We start from the raw sequence: 9,620 nt of genomic DNA on the forward strand, positions 1-9,620 counted from the left end.
TTTCCCTTCTATTTTAATCGTGGTGTTGCAAGGTTAGTTGTTGCGCGTGTGGTGCTGTGCGTGTATTGTTGCGTGTGTGGTGCGCTGCTATTGCGTGTTGTGTGGTGCTCTGTTGTGGGGTGCTATTGTTGTTGATTGTGGTTGTGTGCTAGGTTGTTCTAGCGTAGTGTTGTGGTGCTCTGTGTGCAAGGGTGCATTTCATCTATTCTTGTGGCATATTTAGATGTTTATCAAATCAATATGTATCATGAGATCAGAGTGGGGATTTGATAAACTAATTATACTTGCATATACTTTTTTTAGAAAACATTATTGAGTTTTGATTTTATAATAGTGAATCATGTCTTCAACTTGTGTTTATGATTCGATATTTTCAATGCTTTGACCAGATTATTGCGTGATATATTTAGAGAATAAGTATCATTTTCATTGTGTTGTTATGATATTCCTCTTCCTTCATTAAACACACTAGATTGGATGATTTTCAATTAGTTCCTTGTTTAAGTTAGTAGCACTGGATGTACTATATGATTTTGCATATGTTTAGGATAGTGGTATGTTATTAGGATAGTTGTTTGTTGACTTATGATAACTGTTTTTGAACCTTGTTAAAATAATCTAAATCAAAAGTTATAGAAATTATTTAATTTGATTTTGTTTGTATTGTATATTAATCATGTATACATGTATTTGTTCTTTTTCTTCATTTTGTATGTCGTCTTGTATGCTTGGCTTTGTCTTTATTAAATGACTTATGAGCTACATACCACCACTACTAGAAAACAGGCTATTTCCGACGGAAAAATTCCGTCGGAAACACCCCAAATTCCGTCGGAAATCATTGTTCCGATGGAAATTCCGTCGGAACTTGTTGTCGGAACACCCTTTGTAGGAAAAATGGCCATTTCCGTCGGAAATTCCGTCGGAACAGTGTTTTCAGACGAAATTTTTTCGCCGGAAGAGGTTTTCCGGTACCGGAAAATCCGTAGGAAATTTCCGACGGAATTCAAATCCGCCGGAAAATTCCAACGGAAATTCCGTCGGAAACAACATAAAAAAAAAAAAAAAAACCCCGGCACCACCCCAACCACCCTATCCAGCCACCACTTCCCCACCTTAACCCACCTCACCAGACCCACACCACCCACCAGCACCCACACCACCCACCAAACCAGCCCACACCACCCACCAGCACCCACACCACCCACCAAACCAGCCCACACCACCCTAACCCTCCCAAATCGTAACCCGCCACCCCTCCCCATCACCCAAACCGAGGTCCTAACCCTTACCTAACCAAACCCACCACCTTAACACTCTAAAAAATAATAAAATTCAACCAGAACTAAAAACAAATTCAACAATCGAAAAAATTCAACCAGATCTAAAAAAAAATTCAACAATCGAAAAATTAAATAGACACTCAAAAAAATTGAACAAGATGTAAAACTCTGATGTAAAAAAAAAAAAAAAAATCAACACTCGTAAAAATTCAACCAGATTTAAAAAAAAAAAATTCAACACTCGGAAAAGATACCTTAATAACCGAAATTGGCTTTGAATTCTTGAATTAGGTTTATATAGGCCAAATTTGACCATGAAAAGTCTAGATTTAGACTTTTAATGGTCGAATTTGACCAAAAAAACTGATAGTTTACTGCCACATCACACCAGTCGCCAGAAAACATCTCGCAAAAAAAAAAAAAAAAAAAAAAAAAAAAAAAAAAAAAAAAAACAGAAGGAGGAAGAGGTAGTTCGTATTAGGGCCTTTTCTTCATGATTTCGTTGAGCAAGGCATAAATGAACTTGGGTTGGGAAATTGGATTCCCTTATGAAATGAAAGATGAAAGGATAAATGAGAAAGGAGGAACCAGACGAATTGAAAAGATAAATGAGAAAGGAGGAGGGAAAATGAAACAAGAAAGGAGGAGGAGGAGAGAGAAGGAGTGGGCGGCTGACATTAGAAGGAGAGAGAAATGAGAGGACAAAGAAAGAGGAGATGAGAGGACAGAGAAACGAGAGAAAGAGAGGGGAAAGAGTAGAGGCGAAGAGAGAGGAGAGAGAAATGAAAACTGAAAGTGAGGAGTAGAGAAAGGAGAGGACCGTGTTTTAGGTTAGTTTTTTTTTATTATTTAATTATATTCCAACGGAATATTCCGTCGGAAAATTAATTTTCGCAAAATATTCCGTTGGAACATTCCGACGGATTTTATTTCCATCGGAAAAATAATTTTCCGACGGAATATTCCGTCAAAAATTTTCGACGGATTTTATTTCCATCGGAAACGTAACGGTTCGACGGAATAATCCGTCGGAAATTTTCGACGGAATAATCCGTCGGAAATTTCCGACGGATTTTTTTTTCCGTCGAAACGTTAAGTTTCCGACGGAATATTCTGTCGGAATTCCCATAAATTCCGATGGAATATTTTTCCATAGGAAATTCGTCGTAAATTTCCGACACAATAAAAATGCATCGGAATTTACGACGGAAAAACATTTCCGTCGGAACTAGTCCGTCGGAAATCGACCTATTTCTAGTAGTGCATGTTTCGGGGTTTTCTGATGTCTTGCGGGAGAGTTACAATTCCGGGACTGGAACCTTGCGCCTGTATGTGCAAAACAACGGAGACTCCGAGTGGTGGGAGCTCCGCCTCCGACGGTCAAGTTAGTACTTGTTTTAGGAGTAATAAATGCGGAAAAAAGTAAAGGTTTCCATCCTTAAGACCTCTGAAAAAATCAGTGTAGGCTACCTCATCCGGCAGCCCTTGTATTTGAATTCTCATTAGGTTAAACCGCCTGATGTAGGAACGGAGTCCCTCCTTCTCACCCTGCTGAATGGTGCCCAAGTCAAGGGTCGACTTCTTAGCAGGGATGTTCATAGCAAAATTGGAGGTGAACAAGTAGGCAAGTGTTTTGAAATTGTTCACACAACCAGTCGGCAGGTTGCCGAACCATTGTTGTGCAATTCCCTTGAGAGTGGCTGGGAAGCACTTGCACCAAGTGGGATCATCTAACCCTTGGAGGTACATTAGGTTGGTGAACGCCATAAAATGATCTACTGGATTAGTAGTGCCATCATAGGCGCCTACTAAGACATTCTTCACTTTGGCCGGCTGGGCAGCCTCAATAATTTCCTTGGAGAAGGCGGACGGCTGTTCTCCAAGTCATAGAAACCGTAGCTGCCAGTCCAATGGTTGGACATTTCTTGCCGCCTGCCCTCCAAACAAAGGGGGCTGCAAGAAGAATTGTTGTTGCGGTACGTATGGTACATTCGGTACCAATTGATCGTTATGAGTTCAGGACCGACGGGAGGTACCGCCTGTCTGACTCTCATAATTTGATTGAGTATACCTCATGGAGGTATTATGCAAACTATCTTGAAAATCTGAAGTAGAGGCCGACTCTGACAGTCGGTCATTCTTCTTCTGCTCTAGCAACAGTCGAGCATCTGAATAAGTTTTCTTTGACCCATCCGCTTGTACATGACGAATGGGCTTTCTCTTCCCTAGTGAGGGAAAGCGGTACTTTGTTAAGTCAATCACAGGCGGCTCCCACTTCCTAGAGTTAGGGTGAGGAGTCGCCTCTCGACCTTGTACATGTTTCCTTCTTCCAGACTAAGAAGGTTTTCTAGCCGACTTCTCCTTGGAGGGGGCAGGGGTCTTCTTATTAATCAACTCTTGGATCTCTCCCTTGAACCCCCTCATGAAAGTTATGAGTTCGTTCCTTGTAATGGGAGCAGATCCTTCAGCCGTCTGTTGTTGCTCAGGCGGTGGGCCGGCTGGATTGCTGGTTCCAGCTTGGTAATCTACCTGTTCTTTCCTTTCGGTGTGACGGGTGAGTTGGGCCCTTAGGGTCCCATCTGAGGCCGTGTGTGCTTCAACCTCGACCTCATTTTCAGTATCTTGGTCTGAGTAGACTTAAGGGTCGTCCACTAGACGCCTCTCATCTGGATTCGGTACAGACTGTGATTCCATCTCGAAAGTACTCTCCCCACAGACGGCGCCAAAATATTTCGGGGTTTCTGATGTCCTGCGGGAGAGTTACAATTTCGGGACTGGAACCTTGCACCTGTACCTGCAAAACAACGGAGACTCCGGGTGGTGGGAGCTCCGCCTCCGACGGTCAAGTTAGTACTTGTTTTAGGAGTAATAAATGCGGAAAAAAGTAAGGGTTTTCTCTAGGTGAGAGTAATTTAATTGCTTTATCCCCTTTAATGAGGATTAATTAGAGTATTTATAACCTTGGAAAATGTGTCAAATACTAGGTTTTGGTTAACCTAGGGCTGACTGGGCTTCCCTTGGAAATTGGGCCTAGGTGGCTTGCTTGGCATATGGAGGCCACGTGGCGTGACACAACTGGTCCATGGTGGACAGATCAACGCCGACACGTGGCAGGCTCCTATTGGTCCATGTAGAGAACACATGGAAGAACATGATTGGTCCACTTGTCAGATGATGATTGGTAGGGAAAAATCCCCTAATCACTGCACATTTCTAATGTTGTATTGGCAAAATATATGGGTTTTACTATTGAGTCGTGGTGTGGGTTGTTATTAGTTGTTAACATGGAGTGTTCTTGTTTCTTGTAGGGATTGAGTATGAGGTAATGGGCTCCAACTATACATATAAAACTACTGATCGGTGGTGTTTGTGCCTAACAGGACACTAGTATAGTTCTGTGCAATGTATGTGTGTGGGTTGGAAAAAGGTAGTGGTGTGGTAGTGTAGTTACTTGGTGCTTGTTTGGGTTGTCAGTAAAATGTAGTTAGTAAAAGCCCGGTTTAAGTGCATATGCAAGCAACCCTCAGGTGGATGCTGCTAATTCACTAGTTTCTCTCCTAAAGCAAGCAGAAGTTGTTGTTCCTAAGAACTTGCTTGGGAAGACTCCGGTCAGAGTTGGGGTAAGCTATTTAGCTGATTGTTATTCTTTTCTAATTGATTGATTGTCTAATAAATTGTTATTTGACAATATAACCTGAAAGAATTGAGTTATTTTCTCTTAAAGGCAATCGCAGGTTTGAGGCAACAGGATGGTGATGCTCCTGAAAGAATATTGCAAGCAGTATGTTCTTATTGACACTCTTATCTGTCACGGTTGATTACTTATTAGACTTATTACTTTTTGCTGCTTCTCATTATTGATTGTCAAAGAAGATTTAACAGAATGATTCTTTCTTTTTATGTCTTTTAATTGAAGTTGGTATCTTATTCTACATAGGTCAGGGACCTGCTCAAAGATAAAAGCGATCTAAAATCAGAACCAGACTGGGTCACTGTCTTGGATGGAAACCAGGAAGGTGCATTTCAATGGGTATGTGGTCACATCCTGTGTATTTTAAACTTCTTTTGTTCCATATGCTAAAGTTCCAGTGAATTAGTTTTTACTACATAAATACTATATGTGGGTTCACTTAGTAGAATTAAGGACTAAATTGGATATTATTATCTGGGTTCATTTAGTAGAATCAAGGACTAAATTGGGTACTATTATGTGGGTTCATTTAGTAGAATTAAGGACTAAATTGGGTACTATTATGTGGGTTCATTTAGTAGAATTAAGGACTAAATTGGGTAGCAAAGTGACTACTCTCTCTCTCTCTCTCTCTCTCTCTCTCTCTCCTCTCTCTCTCTCTCTCTCTCTCTCTCTCTCTATGCTAGTTTGGTCTGTTTACCATTTTCAAGTTTTTTATTTTTCCTTTTTCCCTGTGTGTATTGACTAGATTTCATCACATTTTACTGGACATTTTTTTCCCCCTGCTACTTGGTGCTTTCTTGAAAAGAATCGTCTCTGCTTATAGACTATGTCAATCTATTGCTGTTTCTCCCTGAGGGCTCAAGTAATTGTTAGGTAGTGCCTTTCATTGCTGTACAAGTACTACCCTTTTTCTTTTATATGAGCTTGTGTGTGTTTTTGGTTGCTGATGGTTATGCTCATAAAAGAGCCTTTTTTTCTATTTTTTTATTTTTTTTATTATGGTTATTAGTGGCTTCAGCATTTGGCTTCTTTCTGTTTAGCCTCTGGATATTCATTTGTTTTTCTTCATTGGTGTGTAGGTCACTATAAACTATCGTTTAGGAAAATTGGGAAAGCAAACTCAGATACAGTGGGAGTAGTTGATCTTGGAGGAGGGTCTGTTCAAATGGCATATGTTGTTTCTAAGAGTGGTGCTACCAATGCTCCAAATTAAAGGTGTCTGATGGTGAGGAGGCTTATGTGAGGGAAATGTATCAAAAGGGTGTTGTAATTTTTGTAGTCCTTTTATTTTATTTTATTTTGGATGAAAAGTGTAAATATTTCCTAGTTATTAATGAAAATAAATAAGTTTTCATATATATATTGTTTGATGACCATTTTCAGAGGAAAAAAGCAAAAAAAAATAAAATTAATTTTTTTGTATTTTCTTCAGGTACTATGGGCACTAGTTAACCGGTGCCAAATGTTGGGAATAGTAAATTTTTTTTTTTTTTTTTTTGGGGCATTGTTGGCACCGGTTAACCGATGCGAAAGCATGTAATTGGCACCGGTTAACCGATGCCAAAGCATGCAGTTAGCACCGGTTAACCGGTGCTAAAGCACTTAATTGGCACCGGTTTTGAACCGGTGCCAAATCTTCAGAGATTTGGCATCCCTCAAATCTCCAACGGTTCAAAACCGGTCCCAAAGAGGGGGTTTGAACCGGTGCCTATTTGCCTTTTTCGCCTAGTGTAGAATCCGACTCCTTTTGCCCTTTAGATGTTTTTCTAGAGTTTACTTTATGTTTTCTAAGCTTCAGATCCCATTATTGTGTTACAGTCAGTGCAGTATTCACTAGGGATTCTCCTTGTATTCAAATTAAAGCTCTTTAGAGGATGAATGATTGAATGAAATCTTAAGCCTTCTACTAAGTGTTTCTTTGCTCTTATGCTTGTTCGTTGTTGGACCTTTATAGATATTGAGTCTTACTTGCGTAATAGCTCCCCTCCACACCAACTTGATGCACTAAGAACTCGTGGTTCACACCCGCTTGTGCCTGCCTTGAAGTATCGACCGTCACAAGCCCCGACCACCCGCACTTCGTCGCCCTAATAGACGTGAGTGCTGTTGAGATTTAATTGCCCGCTTGTGTTGCTTTCTGCTCACAAGCCCCTCTTTCGCACAAGGCTAGCATTCTTGCTGCCAAAAAGGCTAGAACGCGCTGCACGTTTCGGGGCCCAAAATCCCAGACCGTGACACTAGGGTAGGAGGTTAAGGGGCTGGTTTTTTATTTATTTATTTATTTTTAAATCTAAAATTATATATTTTTGAAAATATCTAAATTTATTAATTAGACTAATTACATGACTACACATGTAATGGGCAACCGGTTTAGCAGGTTACAAGTTTTTTGTCTTTTTGGAAATTGAGACCCCCAAAGTTTGTAATATTCGTGTATAATACAAAGGTTGTATTTCTTTGGAAGAACGAGCTAAAGGTTATATTATATTTGGCAAATTTTTTTTTAATTACGCAACATGTATTAAAATATGACAACAACAACTAATTTAATTTTAGTAATAATATTGAACTAATAGAAGGCATGATTTTTTAAATGAGAAGAACGGAGGATAACAGCCGAGAAGGATATAATAGACTACGGTTCAAAGATTCCGTTTTCTAAACGTAGGATTGACGATCTTTTTCAAATATTAAACGGCAATAAAGATAGACAATATTGTTATTTAGTTATTGATTAGTTATTTTTTAGGAACCCTAAACCCTAAATTTTGGATTTTATATTTATGCTTATAGATATTTATGGTCAATCCTAGGTATCCTAATTATTTTTGATACGGAGTACAAAATTAAAGCTTCTTTTTTTTTTTATTTTTTATTAATTTTTTTTATTATTATTATTATTATTATTATTATTATTGTAATTTATTATTATTATTATTATTATTATTATTATTATTATTTATTATTATTATTATTATTATTATTATTATTATTATTATTATTATTATTATTATTATTATTATTACCCAATATATGTAAAAATATTCAAATCGTAGAAGACAACATGGTTTTTTAGAGTCCCACTAGTCGCATAGTCCCTATATGCATTTTTTGCATATAGGTGGACGAAAACGTAAATTCGCAGGATCAATAAGTCATTTTAACATCCAGGTGGTACTTTTATGGTTACAGTAGTACATTTTATAAACTAGAGTCGGAATTTTACACTATTCTTATATCATCATTGACTTAAATTTTTTTTACCAATATATATATATATATATATATATATATATATATATATATATATATATGTATATATGTATATATATATATGTGTATATATATATATGTGTATATATATATATGTGTATATATATATATATATATATATATATATATATATATATATGTATGTATGTATGTATGTATGTATATGTATGTATGTATATATTGTTAGTTTGTCATAATATCTACTTTTATAAATTAATTTTTTCATAATTTTTAATAATATCTAATTAAAAATATTGATGGTAAAAATTATGTCTCGGCTAATGTGCAAATCTAACTCTAACTTATAAAAAAAAAAAAAAAAAAAGGGGTAGTAAAATAGACATCAGGATTAACACATCACTACTACATTTTGACCATATGTAACAGGTGAAAAAGGCTAATACAACGCTACTTTTTATTACTATCGTAATAGTATAGGCTAATGCGATGCACTCTTCTTGAACATTCTATAAAGTAGAGCTAATGTAACGACTATTTAGAGTGGTTGTACATGAAGGATTTATGTCTTCATCAACTGCAACTACTAGATATATAATGGATCAAATTATGGAGATAATTAAGTTCGTCCATTTGAGTCGTCGTTATATCATAGCTAGAGGTACTAACGAACTTTGAGCTAGTAAAATAGCCCAAAGCCTAATTGGACAGATCCTATAAAGTAACACAAAGGGCCTAGATCAAGCATAAGAGGACAAGGCCCATGATGGGCCTCATCACTCTAGGTGGTCGGCCATAAGGGGTTGGTTTGGAGGGTTTTGGGCTTCCTAACCTAGTATAATTATAATAAGACTATAAATAGACTAGGTGCCTAGGTTTTCATGTAGAAAAGTTTTACTATTAAGTTGAAACCCTAATTAGAAAACACGAAACCAAGCCTCTCAAACCTCTCTCTCTCACGACTCTGTCCTTCCCTAAGCGCCGGTGGTGTGCGGTGGTGGTGGTGATCGTTCTTGGTGGTCGGTTGTATAAGGAAATTGGTGATCGCGGTTTTTCCCTTTCACTCAACCAATCTAGCACTGGTGGACGCTTGATCAAATCCCGTGGAGTAAGTAGAGAGGTCATGCTTGGGACTCTATTCTATCCCTGATTTTCAAATTGAATAGCTACGTGGAATTGACGCTTTAAAGGTACAATTATGTGTTTCTTGTGTGTTATGCATGTGATCCTGATTTAGGTGCATATGAATATGAGTCATGAAATTCGGCTTATTGTACCTAAAGTCTTGTAGTGATATCACTTAGACTCTTGCATGAACACGCTTGATTATAATAATATGAGTATTTGAAATCCATGTTCATAATTTTATAATCAATTAAGAGGGAGAATTAATTTAATTACGATTCAATTAT

This window comes from Chenopodium quinoa, unplaced genomic scaffold, assembly GCF_001683475.1.
Source record: "Chenopodium quinoa cultivar QQ74 unplaced genomic scaffold, ASM168347v1, whole genome shotgun sequence".
NCBI classification, from domain to species: Eukaryota; Viridiplantae; Streptophyta; class Magnoliopsida; order Caryophyllales; family Amaranthaceae; genus Chenopodium; species Chenopodium quinoa.